This window comes from Taeniopygia guttata, chromosome 1 (assembly GCF_048771995.1).
Source record: "Taeniopygia guttata chromosome 1, bTaeGut7.mat, whole genome shotgun sequence".
NCBI classification, from domain to species: domain Eukaryota; kingdom Metazoa; phylum Chordata; class Aves; order Passeriformes; family Estrildidae; genus Taeniopygia; species Taeniopygia guttata.
Window position 1 is genome coordinate 78,026,160 of NC_133024.1, and position 27,515 is coordinate 78,053,674.

A 27,515-nucleotide genomic window follows, 5' to 3' on the forward strand; every position below is an offset into this window, starting at 1 on the left:
AAATATACATTGAGATAGAGACTACCAAAATTCTTTGAAGAAACCCAGCAAGTTAATAAGCAAATAAATATACATTTAAAATATCACAAGAAAATAGGATGCCATGTGAATGTCATTTTCCGTCTGTGGACCCATCTGCTGAAGCCTGTAGAAGAAATAAGACATAAAAGAAGGAGGAAGATGTGGGAAAGGGGGAAGTAGCTTGCTAAGATTTCAGAGCTCAAAGTCCTCAGCCCTGGAAACTCTTTATATTTCTTTTAGTTATCTTTTCCAAAAAGCAAAAAAACCCTGGAAACTTCACATCTTTTCCCTTTTCTGTTCACACTATTTTTTTCCATTTCTTTTTGTTCCTGGCCCCATGCAGTACTGAGTTAAAACCCAGCAGGCAATGTATTTTCAGGGTCTCTATGCCATCCCCAGCTGCCTATATATTGTAAGAATTTCACAGCTGTTTCTGCCACAGATTTACTTTCTGGAAATTAAAGTCCTTAAAGACACAGTTCCCTATACCAAAAAGCACAGATTAAAGACTTTTCTGAATGTGCACTGAATGTCACTTGGTGCTCAATCTGGTTCTTCTAATGTAGTTGGGTACATGGTATTTGTACTGCCATGGCTTAAGTTACCATGTGTAAGCAAAGCTGTCTTGATGAACACGTAGCACACTATTAGCCTTCCCAATCTTTGAGCTTCAGATTAAAGAAAAATGTATTTTATGCAGCAAGAAACTAAAAGCAGGGAACAGCTTGGAAATAATTTTTGAGCCTGCCAGAAAATAGGTTGCTTTGGCTGTGTCAGCCAGTACACTTGGTGTCTATAGGTCAGACTCTTAGAGGATGCAAACAAAATTCTGAAATGTGCAATAGGCATTTTTTGCACTACCACTTTAGCCCCTGTGTGTACAACTGCATACCAACTGCATATATAGAGATATGTATATATATATATGCAAAAATGCAAATAGAGTTTGTACGAGAGGCACCGAATACTAATGACAGGAAAACACCTTAACTGCACCATCTCCTTTGCCATGGGGCTTTTTCTCTCTCTGTTCAAAACTTTAAGACATCTGTTGTTTGTGTTACTCTCCTTTCTCCTCCACTGATTTCAAGTCACAGTAGGGCTCAAGGAGACTCAAAATAAAACCAGAAGGCAGGCAGGCATGCTAGAGGGAATGCCTGTTAAAGCCTAGCACAAGCATTTACATGCGAGTCATGTTCCTCGGCTGTTGAAACAGCAGATGCTAATCAGGAAATGCCTACACAGCTCTCCTTATTGCCTACTTCACTGAAAATGCTACCCCCTGTGTTCCCCATGAAGTTTTACTTCCTTGTAAAGCTCAATTACCATAAACACTACTTCTTAGCCAATACTCACATCTTTTGTGCTATAAACAAAAGCTGTTTGTCAATCTATGTTCCTCCGTACTAGAGCTGCTTGGCTGCCTCTAAACACTACTTGTATATTTTCCCTAACAATATCCATTAAGATACTTAAACAAAGTTCCTTCAGTTCATATATCTTCCCTGAATCAGACCTGTCTTTTTCCTCTCTCATTTCTTTGGCACTGCAGTAGTGTTTTTGACAGTGCACAGTATATGAAGTGGTAGGGATTTACTTTACCAAGTGAAAAAAAAAAAAAAAAGGATTATGGCAATGCAATTACTCAGCTACTCCTGGTTGCAGACTAATAGACTGGACAAACTGGCATCATTACTACTATGTAGTTATAAAAACGTAATAATAGTCTGATTTTTTTTTTTTTTGTTGTTGTTGTTTTTGTTTAAGGAAGAGTCAAACCCAAATACTGTATTCTGCCTACTGCAGAAAACTACTGCAGATGTCTGGGTAGGGCAATAGCCCTATTTCAGATGTCTGGGTAGGGCAACAGCTTTGGACAGAGTTTGCATTCATACAGTATATTAGGAGGCTATTCTCGCTGGGTTAAACTCTCAGTCAAAAAGTCCCTTAAATATATGTTACTTTAAAATAGACTAATAGTTCCAGCAGTGTGGGGAGTATTCATTAATGAAAATTAGGCACCTGACAATTAATATACTGAACTGCAGATACCAGTTCCTCTAAGAAAAGAGTTAATCAGAAAGAGACTTCTGAAATGGCCCTTTCCTTGGGGCTCAGGTGAAATTGAATATTTCTAAGTTAAGAGTGGTGCCTAAAGTCTTGCCTCAGACACCATCTCAGCTGGCTGAAAATCGCTACTGTATTTTCTACAGTAAAGTAGCTGTAACACCTGAGGTATTATTTTTGCATGTACCTAGGTCAAATCTAGATCTGCATATCTTAGACTTAACCCAGTGAGAACTTCTAGAAAATTCCTAATGTGCTAACAGCACTGACTTTAAAAAATAAAAATCTATGGGTGACTTTATTTAAACCTATTGTTGAGGGTAGAGGCAGTACAGAGGTGTTTTATAAAGGAAAGTGAGTAGTGAGGACACACCCCTAGGCTACCTCCCTGTCTGTATCCAACTTGAAGGAATCCAAATTTGCATCTGACTGACATGAATAATTTAGATCTTCCCTGCAAGAATGACTTTTTGGGTTTTGATCCCAGGACATTTTGTATTAGGAAGTGAATGAATAAATTGTAAAACCAGATATGACTTGAAAACAAGAACTTGTGCCCAGGATTTCTCTCGCAAGGTTGGAGCCCAGATTTAACCTGTAGTTTTATATAAAAAGTGGTTTTAACCTGTCAAAGCAACATATGAGAAATAAAGTGTATATGAGCTGCCAATTTCCAAACCCCCAGGAATAGGTTTTGGCTGTGAAGTGCAATCTTCCTGGGTCCCAGAGAAATGAAGGATGCATTAAACTGCATTTTGCTGAGAAGAATTTTCACTTGGATATTTGTCTAGATTCTCATTAAAATTTTGCTTGATGTGAGTCCTATTTGGAGATATTTTAATTCTAGTTGAAGTAGCATTAATTGCTAATTAAAGATTGTGAGTTCAAACTTGTGGAATCAAAAGTTCTGTCATTGCAGAGTTCTTAGTTTTGGGGCCCCCACCAGCATTGCCAAATCTTAGCATCATAGTATTCAAAATGATGGGGTTTTACCTCATGGAATCATGTGGTGGTATCAGAATCTACTTTCATATAAGAACAAAACACAAAAGAAATAAAATAAGAAGAGCCATTATCCACTTCTCAAATATGTGAGTTTCTGAACAAAAGAGCTCAAGTTACTTGTGGTGTCAACACAAAGATAGAAGGTGTTGTTGGAAAGTAATTCAGATGACAACTGAGATGAATTTCCTACCAAGTAATGTCTTCCTGTCAATCAAAAGCTGAGGTCTGACATGATGAAGCTAAACCTCAATGCCAATCAATAATATGGCACTGTAGAAAGTGGCTATCATTCAAAATCAAAGTACAGCAAACTTTGTTGTCCCATAAGACATTGAGTAATTGAAAATATTTGCATGGATTATCAGTGTAACTTCCCATTGCTGTGATTTCACAATTTAGTTTGTTCAAGTTAGTTAGCTTTAGAGAAGTTACACATATCCATTCTTAGTCATGACCTTTCACTCAAAATAAACCCCACAAAGCACAGCATTTTCCTATTCTAGTTCTCGGAAAGAAAAAATATGCTGTGAAACGAACCAAAACTAGCATGACAATACAACTAGCCACATAGCTTCTAGTTATTGTTTAAAAATTAAATGGACACCTGAAGTTTTAAATTATATTTCTGTTCAGTAAATCAATAATGAACTGTCAGGACTGAACAAAATGTAACCTTTCATTGCACAACATGAAGGACAATGTAAGATCCTGGCTCTACAATGGTCAGCTGTACCAACAATAAGGGCTCCCACAAAAGTTTCCTACCTTCTAGTCCTGAACCTTTAAGCCTCTTTAGTTTTCTGTTTTATTCTGAAATATATGAAGGAAAGGCATTAGTTACAGCTCACAGAAGTGATAAAGCTAGCAGATCGCCTCTTGAATTGTAGTCAGTAGCAAACAAGGAGGCAGTGTACTCTGCTGGAGATGGGCACAACAGGACTTGTTAATCTGCCAGGCAGCAAAAGCACAGCTGTAGGCTGGACTAGCTGCAGTTTCTCCTCAGTGCCATGCAGAAAACACAATTGCAATACAAACTCAAAGTGATTGCCAGGTGAGAAACAGCCAGGCTCATCAAGCACTGTAAAAAACCCTTATACTATTCATTACTTGCACCTAAAATTCAGATTATGGAACAGGACCTCAGAGCTTTTGAAGTACAGGCCAAGTGGAATCTGCCTGATGCAAACACCTCATAATCCAAAAAAGCCAACACATCCAATCAATGGTATCGGCACAGTAGGAGGTGGTTTCCAATTTTTTTTTTGTTGTTTTTTGTAGAAATGATGACAAAGGATTCTTAAGGACAGACTGGAGAAAGGGCAACATGAGCTTTGTGGAGGCTTATGAGAAATTTCTGCAGAGAGAGAAAAGCAGCACAGAGTCAGTGCAAAAATGTTTTTAGAGTTAGAGGCTAGCAACACAGAAATAAAGAAAAGGAAATGACATTTTAATAGCAGATAGAAAGGTTGGAAATGACTAATGAAGACTGGCCTTAAGGTTGAAAAGAAGCAGTCTGCTTAATGAAGAAAATGCACTCAGAAGAGAAATAAGTTAAAATAATCAAGGTGGGAAATGAACTTTGTGGCGGAGTTCTGAACGGAGACTGTGAGGGTAGCACTGTATTCCTCAGTGCAGGAGGGGATGATGCTGCAGTGATCAAAGTGTGAAATTATGAGATTCTAGAAAACACCTGCAGTGGAGTGGAACAGCAAAAGGCCTTGTCACAGACATATTTGTGCAGCAAAAATTCTAAGGTCAGGAGGCTTCTCCTGCACATGAGTCTGGGAATACACTTAAATTGATATTCCAATGATTTGCTGCACATTGAATTAGGTGAGCAAGACTACCTTCTTACAGTAAATCTAATTGACAAATGCTTGTATAGGAAAACAAAAAAAATCACTTAATATCTCCTGTTCATAACAACAAATTTTCTCAATGGTTAAAATGGCTAAGAGTCTGCAGTTTGAAATCATCTTGTGCACGAGCTCCTCTTTGAATAGCAGAAAACACTGTAACACATGGTTACATACCTCATGAATTAAGGAGAAATTGATATTCTATTTCTATTTATATTCTATTCTCAACTGCAGGTTGAAAAGACATTTAGTATATCTGGGCCTAAAAAACCCTAATATAAACATAATTTTTAAACATCAGAACAAGAACAAGCAAAGTTGGCAGAATTTTTTATGTGCAAACTGGCCAAGTAAGATACCAAGTTAGTAATTTGATTGCAAGCTTTGCAGTCAAATTACTAACTTCAAAAGTAAAGGCAGTAATAGCTGAACCTGACAATCCTACAGATGTCCTGTGAAAGCAGCAAACACTCACAGCCCCTTTCAAGCACTTTCCACCATTTTCTACAGAAAATTTCCTCAACAAATTACAACAGCCAGAGAACACCATTACTGTCTCTTCTAAGCTAATACTATTTCTATTTCTGAAGATTACTATATGTGATCTTTAAAAAAGGAGAAAGTTATAAAAAGAGGATTTGCTATCATGTAGGTAAAAATCAGGGATGATTCTCGCTGGTTAAAGAATCACCGAGAATACATTAAAATGTCAGCGTGTAAAAGAAAACTTTTAGCTACGATTTCTGTATCTCATTTTCAAGGTCTTTAAAGACTTGAAGATGTGGCTATAACTGCTTATAAAGAAATCAAACACTTTTGAGTAAATTTAGGCAAAAGTAAATGTAAATTAATGTTATTGCAAATATTAGCACTTACTTAACTAGGACCTTAATTAGCAGGGATATGAATGATAATATTTGTCATGTAGCAATTCTTTTATTCATGTACATTCACAAGCACTTAAAATAAGGTCATGAATAAAATTCACAAAATATACAAATAGATAAGCTAACAAAAAATAGTTTGAACAGATATCTGTGTGTTTAAGAGACTCACAAAAGAGTTAGGGTTGCAAGGGACCTCTGGAGATTGCTTAGTCCAACATCCTTAATGCTGATGGAAGACCAAGTTTGGCTTAATTTTATGTCCAGATTGGAATCAAAGAATCATTAGAGTTGGAAAATGCCTCCAAGATCATAAAGTTCAACCTTTGACTGAACACCACCATGTCAACTAAACCACAGCACCACCAAAGTGCCACCTCCTGTCATTTCTTGAACATGTCCAGGGATGGTGACTCTACCCCTTCCCTGGGCAGCCAATTCCAGTGCTTAAGCATCCTTTCAGTGAAGAAATTCTTTCTGATGTCCAGCCTTCCTTGGTGCAGCTTAAGGCCATTTCCTCTTGTCTTGTGTCCATTTGCCTCAGAGAAGAGGCTGATCCTTACCTGCCTACAACCCCCTTTCAGGTAGTTGTAGCGAGTGATGAGGCAATAACAGAATATCGCATCTTGGTTTGCAAAAATTTCCTTACTTCACAACAGATAGGTTACCTTGCTTACAACTAGAAGCTATGGCCATATAATCTATAATTTATTAAAGGCAATAATATTTTTTTTATGGAAGGCAGAGCACAGAGCACATGCTCTTTCATAAGCTTACCATTTGAAAGATGAAACAATGATGTCAGTTAAAGAATATTTTAAATAATAACTGCAAGAATGATACTAAATTATTACTTATATATACTAGTCAGGCAAAGTCATATATTTCTCTCTCCTTCTTACATATAAGCTACTATTATGTTGCAAGCAGTGCTCTGGTATTATTCTTCTTTTGACCACTATCTACAATTCATAGTCATCAACTCAGTGGGACACAGCTGAGATGGAACAAATTTCCTTGATATGAGCATTTCCGATAAATGTTATTTAAAGTTGGACAATTTGAATCAAAAAAATGACTTAATGTTTGTGAAATGCATCCCATAATGAAGATCAAAAACATAACCCTTACACTGGGGATGAGGGAGTAGAGGTTGTTTAAACACAAGAGAAAGTTTGAGACAGCAGCCTGGAAAAGGTTACTAATTTTCAAAACTGTCTTTATGATGCTCATTCCAAAACTAGAATACTTCACTAAATGCTCAAGAGTTGAACCACTAAAAAAGTTCTGCTTCTTCTTAATAAAAGAAGTAAAATTTTTTAAATAAATATTATTGAAAGCCAAATTTGTACCTATGGGTTTGGTCTGGGAATGGTCTGCAGCCCACCAAGAGCCATCATATGTTATAGCCTATGGGCAAGTATCCCCACAGACACATGAAGGAGAGAGAAGTGATTTTCTGTTTCATTTCAACTCTGAACTTTCACAGAAATGTGTAATTTTTGGCTTGGGTACATTTTTGGCTTTAAAGGAAACTCAGCCAGAAACCTTCTATCACTGAAATGAGATATTTGTTCTTCCAGAGCATAATCTCCTCCCCACCTAATCCTCAGCATCTACCTTCCCTTAAAATTCAAATATGAAGTAAAAATTGCTTTAAGGCTTCAGCTTAAACACCAACAATAACTCCTTGCTGTATCGACAGAGAGACATCTTTTATCTCCTGTACAGCATCTGTGATTAAAGTAACCCAGTATCAATAAGAAGGGCAGGTGCCCCAAGGCATGACTAAGAGAAATAGCTTGTATTGTAAGAAATATTCCTTCCAGTACTGTCATGGGGGATTTTGGAGAAGAAGATGAGTAAACCAGCCTATATTTGATGGTCACTTCCACTCAGAACAGCCATAATTCATCAGCTTGTTGACAGCGCCAGGTTCTCATCTAGAAAAGGTCAATGCCAAGGGAAAAATGGGACAGCACTAAATTAAGAGACTGAAGGGAGGATTTAACAACATAGCTGTTGAAACAAACCATGATGGGCTGGGGAAGAAATTCTCCTCCAGTTGCCCATCAATTCACCATCCTTTCCCTGGATGAATAATGCAGGAGAAATACAGAGACACTCAGTCATAGACCAAACCTTTCCAAATGACAGTGGAATTTTTTGACACAAGTTTATCCAGACACTTGCAGTCATTACTGTAGACAATCTTCTGCAATGTAATTGTCTCACATAAAACAAGGTATAAAGAAAAACTCAAAAATAGCTATTGAAATTGCCAAAAAGAAGAAAGGAGGATGATTTTTCTAATTATTTACCACAAGGAAATTTCTGCTCCTCTCTAATACACTATAATATTGGATAAAGAAAAATGATTAGAGTTTTTGCCACTATTGTGCAACATCATATGGGATGGTATATTTTCATATATATGGTGTTTTTGTAGACTTCTCTCAGTATGATAGTATACATGTCCATAACTATGTACAAATGCAAAAGTAAACATAAATAGGTGCAAATTTAGAGGTATTTTCAAGGTATAATTTAGGCTCTTTCAGTTCTACATGTTCCTTCCAAAAGATGTGTGAACTTATGAAAGTTCGAATGGGTGTAATTTACAAGCTGAGAAGCTAGAAAAAGTTGCAAGAACACTCAAGCTATATGAAGTGGCCTACTTTAGTGTACTCTTTTCTATTTCTTTTTTCTTTATGGTTGTGAGCCTGTTTTTCTGCTTGCAGCCTTTCTTTACAACCTGTCACCGTATGAATTACACTGTCTAAAAATCAACTATTATAAAAGAAAAGGTCTGTAATAAATGAAAGTCAGGAGGGTAGGTTTTATGAAGTTATAATTATATGATTATTATATGGCATTCTTGCTAATGTCTCTTTCTCATCCGTTTGCTCTTTTGTGCTCGGTGTTCATAAGAAGAACATTAAAGGTAAATTCAGAGGAACCTGAGTCTGAGGAGATTTTTTTAAAGGCAAAATTATTGTGTAGTGAATGTCATCACATCTCTGAGAAAATGCATTAGCTAAGTCTTCTCTTACTCTCACAACTCAATATAAGCTGCAGTCAATCACTAAATGCTGGGAAGTACAGGGAACAGAGACAACTTTAACAACAAACTTTAAATTTTTGTTACTTAACTCTTGTTATACAGCAAATATGTGGTTTAGGAGAAGCCACCAATTTCTTCCTTCTTTCACTGTGCATCTTTTTACCCATCTTTTTTCTTCTTCTTTGAAAGCACAACCAAATATTCAACAGGCTTTCTCCATTTCCTTCCAAAGCAGCTTTCACATGTGAAAACAAAGGGCTGTAAATCCATTCTTTGTTCTTTTTCATTCTCTGCTTTTTTAATGAGAAGATAGAAAATGATGGACATCTAACCAGAAAGACAGCCAAAACCTGACAGGCTGACAAGCTCTTAAATATTCTGTACCATTTCCCGCTTTATGCATTTTCATTCTTTCATAGAGATAGATGCCTACAGCACTGTTCCACTTAAAAAATCAGTGCCCATAGGATGGGACACTGAACAAACCACTGCCTGCCATGAAATATCTGTCCAGAAAATATAACACAAGAGCAAATTTGCCTGTCCTGAAATTAATAAATGTAAGCAAAAATCCTAGAAGTCTTTCTAGTACAGGAAATATTCATATATCTATGTATACATAAAATGCAAAAAGCTATGTTTAATTAAAATATTTCAGTTCATCTAGAGGTCTAAAAATATGTTTCTATTATTATTTAATTTTCACATATCTACATAATTGTTACTTCAAGCATCCATTATCAGAAGAAACTTGAAGTACAGAGACTCACACTCAAACATTCAAAAACTATATCATGAATCAGTTCAAAACAAAATCCACTATGTCTCCTGTTTTAACTATATAAAATGATATAAAACGTCAGCCACTAAAAAGTATTTTTGTGGAATGGCATCATAACATTAACCAGTTGGAAATTGTGAAAAGAAGCAGACACTTTTGGGTATATGTTTATGTGCTAAAAGCCCAGAAATTTAATGTATCTCATTAGAAAGGAGATGATTACAAACAATTCCTAACACACAGTAGTGATGCTTGTTTTTGTTATGGATGGGTAACTCTAAGGTGGTTGTATCTACATCCTGATATTCAGATAAAATTCCTCTTTCAGCAGCAAACTTTTAAGAGTTGATTATGTACAAGATGAGTATAGATGCTTGGAAAAACCCATAAAGGTACAAAAAAAAAAAAATCAGAGTGATAGCAAAGGGTTATGGCTTTTTATTTGCTTCAGTGTTACAATATGCACTGCAGAACAAAAAAAAAAAAAAAAAAACAAAAAAAAAAAAAAAAACAAAGCAAGATTTCTGTCCTGAGCTGCTGGCAACTGTGTTATAATCAATGCCACTACTTACTCAAGGTGCTAGAAATCTAAAAAATTAGAAATTCTTAAAAAATTAGTTGTATCAGTCCACTATGTAACTCATTGTCTGTTATAGGCTATTCCTAGAGCCTTCCTGAGAAAGTCAGCACTTAGCTTTGCATGGACACAACACATTTATTCTAGAACAGCTTCAAACTATTAATGAACTATCCTGGTGAATAATGAGATTAAAATATCCAAGTTTTAACGCTTGTAATCTACTCCTGAGGAAGGCAGACTGTAAAACATAACAGCTTCTTCAAAGAGACTCAGCTGTTGTGAATATATTTCCAAGAAAGCAATGAGGTTTTACTTGAGATTACGGTTGCTTTTATGGCTGCTTGGAATTTAATGCACTCCAACCACATTCCTGAAAAATGGAGGATCTTCCTCTTTGTCAACATGGCAATAAAAACACATTATCTATAGACTTGAGTAGCTAATTGCAAGGATAAACTGAGCTAGAAAGCATACATTACTATTCAACTGTTTATAAAAAGAGTTGTAGGATCAGAGTCAAAACTGTAACCAAATTAAAACCTTAAGGTGACCTGTAACCTGCCTTCAACTGGTAAAAGGGACACAATGGGTACACATATTAACATGGTCCCTGCTACATCACCTGTAAGAAGAAGGGTCATACTGCTAAATGCAAAGAAAATACTGTTTTAAGGTCTTAGACACAGCCCTCTGATTTCTAAAGCAAAAAGCATGAAGGTGAAAATATCAGGTATTTTGATTTCCAAGTTTTTTGGAAGTACACTTTTTTACTGGTTCACCAAAGCTGAGCACAGTTTTCATATGTTCCTGTCACAAGAAAAGTGCATCAAGCTGTGCTGCACACAAATTCTGAACTTCAAGAAATAATTCAAAAGAGCTGGAAAGAGGCTGAACTTCAGCCACTGACTTAGTGAGCCACAGCTGATGCCTGGTACTTGATGCCGCTGTAGTCATCCTGATCTCAGCTGCCTCCTGGCTTACAAGATTGTGGGATGTTTTGTCTTTTAGTATTTGTTGATCTCCATTCCCTTAAAGTCTTTCAAGAACCTTTTGAATCTTTCTCCCCCAAAAATCAAACCATCAGCATATTAAAATATTGCTACAGGCCAGAGGAACTCCTTGTCCTGAGAATGCCATAGTGATTGCACACCTATTTCTATACCTATATATGCTGAGGAATGTAACTCTTTGACTTAAGTTTTGACTGCCTGCTTATACTTTCATGTTTAGAGCTATATGCAATTTGCTTATCCTCAGTTTTACCTGGGTTTCCAATTTCTCCTTCTGTCCTAAAGGCAAGACATGGCATGATGTTCATAAAATCTATCAAAATTACATATTCTGCTGTTATTCCCATTGGATTATTGCACCAAATTCTTAAAAAAAAGTAAAAATGCAGATGAAAGACCTGTGTTTAGACTTAAACTCCTGTTACATTTGTTTACCTTTTTCTTAGCTTCTATCTTTTACATTGGCCCAGATAGATACAAGGAGTCCTTTGTGAGTCTGTGTATAAGAGGCCATTTTTCAATGCTTTACTCATCACAACTGAATTTCGTTCTCATAGTTGTATTATAGAATTAGATATGGATGTGTTTCTTTCCCCTGAAAACTCCCAGTACTGTTCCTTTTTATAATCAACAGATTATTTTTGCCTTGCTGCTTGTAATTCCTTACAAAACATGAATTTTTAGATACATGAGCTCCACTGAAGAGGCAACCAAATGTGACCTTTTGGCTGGGATGGAGCAGTTGGTGTGACTCAGAGCCTGTCAGGCTGCTCTCACTGGCGCTGACCCGCAGTGGCCCCGAGGGACTGCCCCGTGCTGCCACATCTCCAGCCGTGCCCTCTGCAGCGCTGGCACCCCCTGTGCAAGGGGCGACCCTGCAGGAGTGGGGTAACTCACAAATGAGCAACACACCAGCTGTGTCCATCACCTACAAGGGCCAAGGTCAGAATGGAACACAGACACGACTTAAAATACATAAAAACAATGACGTGGGGAAGAGCAAATGAAAGAGTGGACATGGAAAGGAAGCTTTGAAGGATTTGAAAGATTTTCCAAACTATAAACTATTTATAGTTTATATAAATATATATAAACTATACTGTACAGTACTGTGCTGCCCTGTTTTATTTTTTAATTTGTCTTTTTCTTAGCTGTGAGTTTTAACCTATCACTTATATCAGGGTATTTATTAATGCCACTTCTAGTCTTTTGCAAAGACTTCAGACAGCTACTGAAAAAAATCCCACTGAACTTTAGAGAATATTACCTATTAATGTTCTGTTCAATTACCTGATTTCTGTAATGGATAGGGTATAAAGTATGGAAAAATAATGCTAAGGAGACCAAGTCTGCTCATAAAGGGTTGGAGCTGCTGTATTCATGTAACAAAACTGAGATTGCAGAGTCATCACAGAAGGAATCAAACAAATGATCCTGTAATCGAGCATCTAAAACTTACAGCAGGTGGCAGCTCCTCTTCTTTTGCCTCTCTAGTTTGCCTGTCAGGTCTTTTTAGTTTTACTTTTGATCTAACTAAGAGCAAATAAACAAGAAAAAAACCCAAGCAGGCCAAAACATCTAGATATTTTTGAAATGTGGGTAGTTTTCTACTGTACAATTTACAACAGCTTGGTACAGATATAACACTTGGCTAATCCAAGGTTATTTCTTTATTCACTGAATGTCTCAAACAGCAGCAAGAATAAAATAGACAATTCTTATATGTTAAATTAATGACAATAAATTGGCAGGCCTACCAGTGCTTAAAACAACGTGGAAGCAGCAACTGGTTGGGTTTTTTTCCAAACAATAACAGTCTTAATATTAAGTAAAAAAAAAGCATTTCTCTTTAAATCCAAATTTAGAGCTTGGTTCATGGTACAGTTTGTCTGAGTCTCCGACAGTGTAACATCTCCTTGGCATTTAGACCTGATCCTCTGTACTGACACATCACCTTGCACATTCAGTATTTCACCAAGCATTTCAGAGGTGCCAGCAGGAAGCACCAAGATATTTGGGAAATCTCAGGGTGTGAATCAGGCTGCCAGTAACAGGCTGTGACATTCAAAATGAGACTGCTAAGAAAAAAGGAGAAATCCTCTTCTTGAGGATGTGCACAGACACGATGCTCTATCATGATTAAGAGATGAGTGCTGCTGCAGGGAGCTACCTCTGCAGTTGTGCTCACAGGTGTGCCTCCTCTGCTGCTTCTGGAAACTCTTCAGCCTGGGAGCTGAACTTTTCCACAGAAAAAAAGCAGCAACTGAAACAATGCTGCCAGTAAACATAAAATCAGAGGCATTAGATATACCTGCCTACACAAGTCACTAATTTCAGTGAATAAACTTCAATTGCTTCATGTACTTGCATGAGCTCAACAATTAGAAAAGAGGGAGTCACCGTGAATAGCACTCACAGTTTCTGCTCAGGCACTCAATCCCCCGCAGTAACAAGAAAGAACATGTTGTTTACATTTTGTGCGATTTACATCAATAAAAAACCTGGTATTTCACAAAAAGACAAACAGAAAACTTCTGTATGTTTTTCATTTCTGTCAAACTTTATGTCTTCAAAGGTCTGCATTAGTGTTTCCACCCATCATTGCCAGCAAACAGAATCACAGAATCATAGAATGATTTGGGTTGAAAGAGACCTTAAAGATCATCTAGCTGCAACCCCCTTTGCCATGGGCAGGGACACCTTGCATTTGATCAGATTGCTCATAGCCTCATCCAGCCTGGTCTTGAACACATCCAGGGATGGGGCATCCATGACTTCTCTAGGCAACCTGTTTCTGTGCCTCACCACCCTGAGGGTAAATAATTTCTTCTGAATATCTGCTCTAAATGTACGCCTCTTTCATTTAAAATAAATAAGTTGGGAAAAAGCTTTTGGAGTACATCTAGAAAAATCTGTAAAACTGAGATTAATGCCAGTGTTCTCAAAGGTGATCTCTGATTTTGAGATTATTTTTTAACAGCAATACCTGGAGGCCAGATGGTCAGCTGTGCAGTGCTGGGCAACCTCTGCTTTGCTCTCAGCTGCTCTAGTGCTTCTGAAAATCAGGCCAGGAATTTTGGTGCCCCAGATATAGAGCTGTGGAAATCTACCCAGAAACATTTTTCCCTAAACTCAAAAAATCAGTTCCATTTTTCAATCCAGCTGAAGTCCTCTGCTTGCCAGTGCTAAGCCTCCTCAGGAAGCCCTAGGAATGGACAGGAGTGTTTTCACCACTGGTTGTCACTGTTATCCCTACTCTGTCCTGTCTATACCTCATGTACAACACTCAACAAAGAGTTGGATATCTCACTATCAAACTTTAAAAAAACCAGTCCAGATCTAAACACACAAGCAGATCAAATGCAATTCAGAGCTGTGGTTGCAAATCAATCCTCAAACCTATTTAATGTGGGAGTGAATAGATTTTCTATTGCTTTCACCAATGTAAGTGTTTAAAAAAAAGGAAATCCACTAATAAAGTTTAGAGTTAAAAAATAGATCAGGAGAAGTGCATGGGACAGAGTTGTGCTGTAGGCCAGAGGAAAAGCAGTACAGATGTGCAAGGTCTCAAGTCATAGGAATCAAAAGCAGAGTTCATCTGGGCTGAGACACTGTGGATAAATGAACAGGTAAAAAATATTGCTCATAGAAACCTCTCTTATATACATATTATATATTCATATATTCTCCTCCCATATATTCATTGAAGTGCTAGGGTTTGTTTGCAGAGCTTCTTGTGAATTTTATCACTGCAGAATGGCATTTTTAATCATTGAAAAAGTGCCTGGGACTAGCTAAACATATAAGGTGGTCCTCAGATGAGCCTGAGGACATCCTGATACTCAAGTCTGGACATGCTTTAGCTCTGCCTCATTTTTTTGGCATGAGGGGAGCACTTTAGCTGTCAAATCTTTGTGCCACTCCTATCTTTTCTAAAACCACTCACCCAGATTTCTCCAGGAGATGCTAGGAAAGACACTGACCTCAGGATGGAAAGGCAAGCAGATAATAAGAATCTCCTTGCTTTGTCAGCCTTCCTTCCAAACAGAATCCACCATGCAGTACACTTATCCAGAGCCGGAATGTGAAAGGGTATGTTCATAGGACAGCTAAGTTGCCACAGGTCACAGCCTGACATTGTAAAAGGAGGTAGAATTCTGTATAAAAACATTTTATCAGAGTTCTGAAGTGAGCAGGAAATTCCTGTTGCTCTGAAGTGATATCCAGGGGAGAACAATCCATCCCCTGCCTCAGCCAATCAATTCGTGTTAGCAAAGCTTTTTCAGGAGCTGAGATTAAGTAAATGGAGTCATGCTTAGAAATAAAAGGGGACAAAAACCCTCTCTGGTTTATTTTTATAACTTATCTCTACCTCCAGAATGCTATTTTAAGTATTTAATTATTTACTATTATCAATAATAATAAAGTGCTGCGATATTAAAACAAAAAATCTCCCTTCTCTACTCACAGAGTATCTGTCTCTTGCCTGACACTACTTAGGCTCACAACTTGGGCAACACCCACAGTCTGCATAACTTTTACAAAAAAGTTATCTGGTACTTCAGCTTGTGCATATTAGATATGACTGACTCAAACCCCATCTACATCAGGTCACAAAGCAGAGGTAAAAATTTTAAATATTACAACCTACAGAAAACTGATACAAAAATACTCAGGGTCTTCACTGGAAGATAAGAATTAATATTTTAAATACTTGGCTCCACGTGTCTGATAAAAGTATACTTGATTTTAGTACTAAAGGGGAGTTATTCTCTTTGGTTAAATGCTAAATTTTTACATTGAGATTAAAGAAAGAATTTATACAGCTCCTCCTGGCCAGAGAGCTCATGAAATACCAACCAGTAAATACCTAACATTTCTGTCTGGGTGTTCACATCAGCATCGCTCCATGCCCACCATCACCTAAAAGTGATAGCCAGCCTGCAGAGTGATCTTCACAGGCCCTTAACTAAAGCCCTGAGTTTAGGATAGACAGGTCACACCATGAGGGCACTACAGGGATGCCATTAAAGGCAATTGCTCCAGGACCAGCCTGGCTCCTGCTGGGGATCCTTGTTCCATGAAGGGGGAGGCAGGGAGCTGGTGCTGGGGCAGGGAGCAGCCTCTCTCCCTGACACCTTCCCAGGGCGTGCACAACCAGAGCACAGGCACTGTGGGGTGCTTGGGACTGGCCACAGGAAACAGCAGCTGGAAACAGGGACCTGAGCTTCCCAGACAGATGGATTGAGCCATGACAGATGTTCAACATCATCTCCTTTTGGGTTCTTCCAAGCAGTCTATCAGTCAAGGTGGGCAGATGAAGGAACCTGTTCCTGGCTGGCTCATGGCTCAATTTATGAATATTAGGATAGGCTCTCTCTCCCTTCACTGAAACTCAGCAGATGCCAGACTTTCATTATCTTGTCCATTTCTTTATTATGCTTTTATTAGATTCCACTTCTAAAATCATGTCCTCAAGCAATTTAATTTTTACATATTTTTAACTTTTGGGAAGTATATTTGCTCATAGGTCACTCCTTGTTTAATTCTCTGGATACAAGCCTTCTGTAGGAATTACCCCACTTAAAAGTAAATAAATTACCCCTTGTATTTAATGAAATATATTCTTCTTTTTAAATTCACTGCTCCAAAAGGAAAACCCAAATAGAAAATTAAAGAAAAGGGGGAAATAATTTCCTAAAAACATTTTGGTTTATATCATTTAAATTAAATGGTAAGAACTGTGCAAAAAGTATAATATTAGCATAATTTTATGTATTTTAATAGCCTGAGTATTTCCCTGACTTGCTGAAACCTCTATCAGGAGTCAGTCCTCAGGGCCAATGAACAAAATGGCAAATAGATAGAACCGAATAAAAATATCCTGGAATAATTTATAGTCTTTAATGTGTTTATTTGTCTAAATATAATATTTATATGATTCTCATTTATGAAATTAGTTAAAGAAACATAGCATCTTATGAGCTATTTTTATGATTTTATCATTTTTATTTCTATTAATTATTTTTTTATTAAAATAACAATCAAGAACGCATTACTCGTACAGATAGTCTCATCTGAATTTGATCCCTGTTGTTGTGCACTCTGATTCTTTCTAAGGCTCAGAAGCTGTAGGTACATTACTTTCAGAAAAATGTTCATCATGAAGAATAGAGGGGCCTTATCACACTCAGGAGAGTTCTTATTATGTTTATTTTCTATGGATTAAAACAACAGCATTAAAAAATCTCCAGTACCTTGGAAAATAAAGACCCAACCTGCAAACATTTGTAAATACAAATAACCCTTATTAGTATTGCTGATGTCAGAAAGACACTCATACAGATACGTAAACTAAAGTACATCAAAAACATAATTATTTGAAGACAGGTGCTTTGTGAAGTATTCCATGTATTTATCAATTCTGGCTCCCTTAAGCAGTCATGGAAATGGCCTCACCTTTTTCTGCCACTGAGAAACTCACAGTTGAATACTGTGAGGTTTGGAACCTGATCTATGGCAAAATGCCTGGATTAGGATACATTTCTTCCCTATCCTTTCATAATAGATATTTATTCTAAAGTGAAAACTGCTCTCACAAAATATTACTCTGCATGAGTAAGTTAGCTGCACATGATGTGCATGACAGTGAAGGGAACTAGGTCAGCTGTGCTGTTGAAAAAAAGAAGAAAAGAAGAAAAGAAACAAAAAAAAAGAGAGAGAGAATACAGCACCTATTCTAAAATAGAACAAATAATGAAGTTTAAAAAAAGTCCTATACTGTTTAAAAATGTTCAAAGTCCCTTCCTTTTGTTTTATTAAATTTGTATTTTTTTTTATGTTTCTGTTTTCCTCCTACTTCAAGATGGTCTAATCTTTTTCTTGTGAAAGGCCAGATGTCCATTTCCTCAATGGCAAAAAAATGAGCCCTTTTTCCATCACAAAAATAATACATTTTTCAAATACAACCCTTGCTAAAATATTCCCTTCCACTGCCTCTCTCTTTAACTATTGTAAATGCCAGTCTAGGCAAAACTGAATGGTTTTCTGAGCTCATTTGGAATCTGAATTAAATGAGGTTCTTTCTCTGGTGATGAGCAAGTGCCTTGCTTCTTGTGTACCTCCTTACAAACTGTTTGAGTGATATTTGGGTTGGGACACAGCTTATTAAGATAGAAATCTAAATATATGAGATATTGTATGAGACTAAAACTACAAGATGTGAGGATATTATTTCAATTATTAAGAAATAATTGATTTTAAGTTCCAGTTCATTAAACTGATTTATAGGAACTTTTTGAAAGATAAATTAAACTCCTGAACAGGCAGTAACTTACACAGAGAACAAACAAAACTATTTCCTATAGTAGCATGAAGTGGTTTAGATGCCCTGAGCAATGCTCTGTTTGGATTCTGAATGCCTAGGCACTTAAACACATCTCTGACATAAAAAGTCAGATCTAATGTATAAGCAGGAGAAAAAGATGCTATTATTTCTAAATCAGAACATGGCACTCAATTGTCAAAGGTAAGCCCAAAGGTAAGCTATAAGCATCATGCTGTTACTTGGTCACTTGGTGTCCCTTTTTCCAGTGTGGACATCCAAACTCGCAGTCATCTCTGCCTTGAGATTAATCTGGTACAGCATTTAAAGACATCACTAAAAATACTGAGTTCTTTTATATTTTCCCTTTGTGTTCTGATGTCCTTATTAATTCAGAACAGGTTTCAAGGGTTCCCTTATAGTTGCAAAGAAAAGCTGCAGGCCCTCTTGGGATTTTTACTGATAAGCAAATGAGACCTGAATACACAGAGAAGTGATGACCTGTTTGGAGAGGTGAGCTGAATCATTTCACTGCTAAGAACTACTTGTTCAGAAAAGCCCTGCAACAGAAGGGGCTGTGTGGAGCAAGAATAAGAAAGATGAAGGTATATCCTCTCCCAATCAACCCTTGGAGTTACAAGCCACAAGAATTACAGCCACAAGAATAAGAGTGAAATAATGGGTTTCCCCATTCTTCTCATGAGGTGAAGGAGATCCTGCTGTGATTTCCAGAGGTGGAGGCAGGTAAGGGTGGCCACATTGCTTCCATCAGGCTGCTGGCTGGGTGTTGGGCTGGGAAACAGTATTCATGACTTGTCAGGCTCTATTTGGGCTTGTCCTGGCCTGCCTGGAGCTTCGCTTGTTTAGCTGTAGCAGCAGCCTTCAGCATAACTAAGGTTAAAAGAGGCTTCAGAAGATCCAACTGGTACTTGAAAGAGAGTCAGATATAAGAGGATGCTGCTAATGCTTTTTAACTGGTGATTAGTTTATCTTCTACATTGTTGACAAGGAAGGAAAGAAAAAAATTAAATTAAACTTGATACTTGCTCTTTGTTTTCAGATCTCATAATTTTTAAATCAATATTTTCCAATTACTTGTGAGGAACAGTACAGTGTTGTAACAACAACAAAATGGTTATGCAATAACAATTTTCTAAGGCATTTCTAACTCAGGCCATATTTATAACAGCTTTTATCAGATGCTAGTTACTGTACTGTGAAACCAAATTCTTCAAATTCCAAGTGTTAGCTTTAAACATATGAAATTTCCTCCAAAATAAATATCCCCTCTTAATGGAATTACCAAGAAAAAAAGGAAAAGCTAGAAAGGTCAAGTGGGATCTAAAAATCACAGAGATCTAATATTAATAGAAGAGAATGCTTACTGAAGTTGATGCCAAACAATACTTGTTATTCACGTAATTTAAAATTACATATTTTAGTGGCAATCCCTACACTCTACATACCTGTTGACATGCTCTCTTTCTGCTTCTGAAGAAAACCAGAAGCAAAATTCTCAGCCATAAAAAGGCATGCCACTGTTTTCTGTTCACATTGTTTTCCTGATTAATTGTATAGCTTTAGAAAGAAAATAGTATTTAAAAGATATTTCATTCGTGGAAATACCAATAAATAATTAATTATCTGTACATTGCATTTTTTAAAATTTGTGATGAACTTCTGCAGAGTGTCAGCCTTGCTACTCCTATTCACCATATTGTTAATAACCTTTATCATGCCATAAGAAATAGAAGTAACGTACTGTCCTAATCACTTACCTAATCAACTTTTATGACTGCAGTTGAATGCATTTTTGAGAATTCTGTTTGGCAAAATTTAGTTCAACTTGAAATAATCTTTCCTTTAAATTCTATTAAAAATACATCATTAATATAGCTTGAATATATAGGTATTATTCTAATGTATTTCAATCATAACTGAGTAACACCAAGGCAAGTATTTGCCTTATATGTTTTTAGGTATTTCACAGAACTGAGTAAATGCTCCAGTTCCCATCTTCCTGCTGCAACACAAGCAAAGACAGATCCTGAGATTAAAAGCCCTGTGAAGTAAAAGCAAAGGCATATTTACGTCTTTTAAAATACCCACTCAGATAAAATCTTTCTAAGCCTGCTTAACACTCTGGGCTTAACTTATCTTATTTACTCTTTTCTTTACTCTGTGCCACTCTTGCTTCATCTATGTGCCTGCAGCCCCTTCCTATTTGTGCTCATCAAATCCCTTTATGTCACTTCTAATGTCCTGCACCTCTCCATGACTTGTTGAGGGCATCACCTGAGCCTGGAACTACTGGGAAACACTGCCTCTAAAAGCACCCAATCCAACTGGGCCCTGGACTCATCACCCACGTGACAATTTGATTCCAAGATGTTCAGAAAAATTATTTTATTATTAAATACCATCATTTTACCCATAGCAACACTAAAGAATAAAATGGATGGGAAAATACAGACTTGTCTATGCATCACTTTGTTCAGACAGCAGGAAAGACATGGAAACAATAAGATGGAAAAGGGCAGGACCCTTCCTGATGTCTCTTCTACAGCCAAAAAACTAAATGTTTAGTGTGATAATTTTTGTGCCTAGGGTATGAAGCCTGTCAAGGATTTTGCAGCATATGTGCAGCAGTACATAGAGAAATAAGCTTTGCATTGACTTTCAGTCAGAGACTAGGACTGTAGCCAATCTTTATTATAATTTTTCAGTGCAGAAAAATTACTCTTTTGGAGACAATCACCTCATAGTGCTTGAGAGCAGATTTAGCTAACAAAAACTCCACAAAAAACAAAACAAAGTAGCAAAGTTGTTATTCTGAAAGTGTGGGAGGGAGCAAATGAGCATCTTTTTGTGAAGCACATAAGGAGAAAATTCTCAGATCAGAAGCAAATCAGAGTGCAGGTGTGTACAATTTACAGTTAAAGAAATAAAAGAACAGCAGGCTATTGCAAAAATAGAGCCACTCTTAGACCAAGTATATAAGCAGCAAAGTGAGGTTTCTATCCTGCAAATTTCTGAGCTCTCCTGCCCTAATCCAGAATAAATGTAAGTGGATAACATGCTATTAACTCTATGAAGACAAAAATTTGATCACTTTCTGGGGTGTTTGGACATTTTCAAAGTGCATTTTGGGAGAATAACAATTCTGTGTCTCATTCACTGTGTAAAAGATCATTTTGATCTCACTCCTGCCAGACTAGGGTAAATAAATGAAATGAAAATTATTGTTCACACCCCAAGAGTGGCAAACTAACTGCTGTACTAGCCAGCAGGCTTACTGCTGATCTTAATTAAATACTTTCACAAATTCAGAACCTTGGCTTTGATTAGGACCAGCATCTTCTCCCTGAAACCTCCATCACGGGGTAGATTTGCCTGGCCCTTGGAGGAGCCACTGTGCTGAGTGCCTGTGTGGCCGCTTGCCAAGCGATACTTTCGTGGAACTCCTGGAGCAAAGCATCGCACTCTGACACATTTTGCCAGCTGTCCTATATTCTCAAGTGCTGTGACAAAATAAAATATCTCATTATTTGACTTTTTCCCATGCTAATCCATGCTGCTTGGCCAACCAGTGTGAAACTAAATAGCTGATGGCATTTTTTAGGGGGAAAAAAGAAATCTAGGGGTTCACAGGACTGTGGAATTACTCCAAGAGGCTTTTTGAGAAGTCATTATCCAGCTGTCTAAAGCTTTTAGCAGCAAAGACATTAAAAACATATTACCACTGCACAGCTTTCACTCCAGGTCTTTGCTCCAGATGATTTTTTTGCCTCTATGTACTGCTATTTACATTCTTTGCAGGATATTTAGTCATGTACCACTAACTACAATCATTGCAGAATATTTATTCACTGAGAATTCTGCTTATACCTCAATATTAAAGAGCTGTTGGGTGGCCTTGGATAGTGCTGTTGAGAACAGTGGTTGTAAATCTGTTATCTCAGACTACATCTGTATCAGCCAAATTTCCCTGCTTGTCTCTTTTTCCACAGATGCCCTGAGGAAAAGTTTCATTCTAGGCAATGACCTACATTAGGGCAGGCTTGCTGCTGCAGCCCCAGGGAGCACCTTTCAGTGCTGTTCTGCCTCCCCACTGCTAAGCTCCAACTCCTCTTGTTTTTCTTGCAAAGTCTCTTGCTCAGCTTCTAGGAAATAACCTGAACATTTTAAGAAAAATAATCCACATGAACTATTCAGAAAGGATTTAATTACTTGATACTAGCTGTCACTGAAAAAACCCTCTTCTCATGCCAGAGAGAGAAAAAAACACCAAGTAAGAATAGAAACACTGAAAGCATCAGGAGAGGTGATTCTTCTCCTCCACTCCACGTTCATCAGTCCCTGCTTGAGTACTGGGATCAGCTTTGGGGTCCCCAGCATAAGAAGGATATGGCCCTCTTAGAGCAAGTCCAGAGGATTTCCATGAAGATGATCAGAGTGCTGAAGTATCTTTACTACGAAGACAGGAGGCCAAGATAGTTGGGGTTGTTCAGCGTGAAGAAGAGAAGGCTGCAGGGAGACCTTCCAGAGGCCTTGTAGTACCTAAGGCGGGCAATAAAACATGTGGAGTCCAACTTTTTATGAGAATATTTAGTGATAAGGCAAGGGGGAATGCCTTTAAACTGAAAGAGAGTAGGTTTAGATTAGTTATTAGGGAGAAATTCTTTACTGTGAGAGGGATGTTGTACAAGAGGTTGACCAGAGATATTGTGGATGCCTCATCCCTAAAAGTGTTCAAGGCCAGGTAGGGCAGGGCTCTGGACAACCTGGTCTAGTGTAGGGTTTCCCTTCCTGTGGCAGGGTGATTGGAATTAGATAATCTTTAAAGTCCCTTCCAACCCAAATCATCCCATGATTCTATGTCCTGGTCTGTTTAGGGTATAACTACTGTAACTACATCCTCCTGGATCATAGGAAATACTCTCTACACTACAATATATATATCCAATAGCACGGGATATAAAGACTAACTTTAAATATCAAGTCCTGTGTAGCCTGTTGAGAGACTGATGTACTTCCACAGAGAGACCCCTTGCAACCTATGAGTTGAAGATAAGTAAGGCTAGTTTTCTTGTACTGGTCATAAGGAATGCATAGAAAAATCTCACAGGACAATCATCTCATGCTAATTGCAGAAGTTCAGAAAAAAAAAAAACCTAAAGCTATTGGGTATGGAAAAAATACTGAATTGTAAACATCTGACCAAGTGTTATAACCATAAGTAGCATGTCCTTGAATAACTGATACAAATGAATGTATAATCTCTCTTGTTTTGTGTTTAGTTTCACAGGGATCTATACTGCCAGCAATCCATCAGGATCTAGCACAGATACTTCTCTATAAATAAAAATACTGGGTGAGCACTTAAAAACAATTGACATCGAGGCATCTCAAGGCTTGGAATGGTGCTGGTGTTTACTACTCAGCTTTACTGAGTGCACACTGCAACAGAGAAAAACCCATAAATATCCCTATATGTTAGAATAAAGTAATTATCAAAACAGTATACGTAACTATTTAAAAAGTATATGAAATAATCATTGGCTGATGCTCCAAATTGTGTTGAGAGACCATAGGGTCCATAAAATAGGATTTTTCCTCAAACCCTACAAATACAGCCCACAAGGCTTCAATTATAGGATCAGGCATAATACTATTTGTGAAAGAGAAAGAAAAAAAACCCAACAAATGACAGTTGTTTGGTTTGTGGTAAGTGAAGCTTAAAGATGATTGGCTAGGATTGCTCAGGCAATCTATCTAAATCTCCATACTACATCTATCACCATAGCAACTGCAGCCTTGGAAGTGTTTCCAAGACTCTAAGAGTAATTAATTTTACAGGAGATGTAAAACTGGATTGCTATTCTCTTATAAAGGAGTTAGATGGATCATGCCAAATACCCCAACAGCCTAAATAGAACAGTGATCACAATTGAATTTGTAGGATCATTTACTTACAGTTTAGATTGTTATTTAATAGCACATTAGATGCATGCAGTTTTAGGAAGGAGGAGAAGAAGAACATGCTCAGTCCACAAGGACTGGAAACCTGTGAGCCAGTCCAAGGCAAATAGGATGTCCTGGGCAGCAGTCTCCTCACTGCTTGCATGTGACAGGGAATCCAGACAGCAGGCAGTGTCTGCTCCCTGCAGGACATGCAGCAGCACACAGACTGGGAGAGGCCTGTGCTAGCACATCTCTCCTCATCTTCCCAACTTGTAGTACACAAGCTATCTAAAGAAACCATTATTCCATGTGAGCAAAAGCTAGCCCCACAATTGTATGGCATCACTAACACTTTCTCTTATGTGTGGCAGCCAAACAAGAACTGACACCAATTTTTGCTCTGGTCACTGACTTTAATATCAACTGGAACTGTCTCTACTGCTGGAAGAAAACATCCTATTAATTATCCCCCCACACTGCTCAGTATTTCAGAAACCAACACACACAGACAAGTGTATTGAGAGAGACATGAGATACTGTGATTTAATTGAAAGATAGAGATTCTTTCTGGACATAAAATTTATGTTCAAGATAGAAGCTTGAATAAAACAATGATTATAAAATAATTTTATTAAGTACATTTTAAAAGATGTGGCTTTCTAGAGATGGAGATCACATGAAATTCCAAGCACAGAAGAAACTCACTCCTCCTCATCACTTCCCTCTTCATTAATGGTGCTCTCTGAGTCCCACCTGTTTGCTTATGCATTTTATCATATTATTTATGCTCTTCAGCTCCACATTGTTTGTGGCTCACAACCACCTAGCTTTGTAACCAGTGTTACCAGTGAAACTTTAGGCAGAATACTACACTTAAATTCCCATTCCTTGCAGTAAAACACAGAGAAAAAGGGCAACATTTTTAAAGTCAACTCTTGCATATTTTGGAAGAAGGACAGCTCCCAAAAGTCATGTCACTGGCTGGTCCTGGCAACATTTTGGGCACCAGCCCAAAAATTTGCTGCTTTTTCCTCAAATTGCCACTCATCAGCATTGGTCTTCCTGCAACCAGGATTTCACCTGACAGCTCATCATCATTAGTAGCCTTATTTCATTGCTTTCATTACTACTGACTTCTTTTCCTTTCCTGCCTTGTAGTTTTTAGAGCCATATACTCAGGGAGTTTCTAATTATCATTATTTCCTCTTCATGGACTGGTCTTAAATTTATCATAGTGTTCCTCAGTTTGTATTAATTTGCCATTTTAATCTCTTGGGCAGGCAGTTATCACCACATACCTACTACTTACCAGTATCAGCAATCTTTTCTTAAATGTTATGCATAAATGTGAAAGTATTGGAAAGGTCATAGCAAGCATAAGAAGCAGAGTGGTGGGGCTACACTGAAGAAGCAATTAAAAAGCCAACTTCAACTGATTTATATTTGAAAAATATTCCTGTTCACCTCAGCTTTTCATCAAGAAGGGATGAGGATGGAAAAGATTTTGAACCCAAACCTATAGAAAAGTGTCTGAACCAGGTTCTCAGACCACAAGGTGGACAAAGCAGCCCAGATACATAAGTCCTCCAGCCTTACCCAGGAAATTCCAGACAAATCTCACCATGGCTTTAGCTGGAAACTGCATCCCTCTTCTGAAACTTTAATGAGTGTATTCCAGATTAATTAATTGTAAGAGATTTTCCCAGGAGCAGAGAATGCCCCAACTGACCCTAGATCAGCACAGCAATGCTATTTACATTCATATGAGACAAATCATGTCTGCTTTGGGTGCTCTCACATATACTGCCCAGGCATGTTGACAAACAGGGGACAATAGTCTCTATAGTAATTTGGTATCACATTATAAAGCCATTCCCCCTGAATTAAACAATTTACAGATTCGGCATATTAGATTTTTCGACTGTCAAAAGATTTGCTCGATCCCAGTTGTTTACTTGCAGTAATTTTCACTTCAGAACAGCACAGTCAAAATTAGCTACTTATTTAAAATAGCTTGACAATTAAACATCTCTATTCATTAAATACACAAATAAATAAATAAATAAAACCCCATAACAATTCAGAAGACAGAAAATACTTAGAACTCATGTGTCACTACAAACCCCCCACTCAATAGAAGACCTGAAGGAGGATGTCTGATCTTCCACACTTCAGGTATCTGAATTTGGAGACTTTCTAAAGAAACGTTTAGTTTAAGCTAACATAAATGTTGTCCAGCAACTCTTGAGCTCACTGTCACCACAGCATCTCCTAAAACCACAATGGACCAGTGACAAAACTGAGAGGCAGGCAGCTGAACATCAGCTTGATGACAATAAGCATTGGTCTTAAGTGAAAAATGCCCAGTTAAATATAAATAAACTTAATCAGCAGACACTGTTTGTCATTACAGTAGAGCAAAAGAGCTCAAGTAGGACCCCAAAAAACTTTTCCTGTAAGTGCAATGCCCTGTAATTACTTGAACTAAATTACATTATAATGGCTTGGGACATGCAGTCACTTCCACTCTTTTTTCAGAGAAAGAACTTGGTCTTCCCTCTTTATCTCTCTCACAAATAACCCAATTAACACTTTATCTAACCTTTATCAGCACCTTCTTCAAACAAATTCTGAAAAGGAAATGGAAAAATATGTTCAGGTGTGTATAACAAGAAATTCAAATAGTCCCAAGTACTTTTCTATAATTAGTGGGAAATAATTGAGAGTTTTAAAAGACTATTTCTCTTCAGATACATGCAGGTAGGTACACTGAACAGGAATATTTGTGAAAATAGTACATGCTCATTTCTATACAAATAGAAAAACAGTTCTCATGGGAAAACTCTATATTAAAGAATATCCTATATTTTTAAATATAAGTGGTTTGCTCTTCAATTTGCATGGGCTCCAAAGAATGCACCCAGAAACCCCCCAAAAATTAGTTCTGTACAGAAAT

General features: G+C 37.5%; 1 protein-coding gene across 7 annotated transcripts in view; it reads right to left on the reverse strand.

Annotated features, from left to right (window-relative positions):
• The window catches only part of FGF14 (fibroblast growth factor 14), a 373,382-nt gene that overhangs the window by 10,153 nt on the left and 335,714 nt on the right, over positions 1-27,515 (reverse strand). The gene's annotated exons all lie outside the window — the stretch shown is intronic.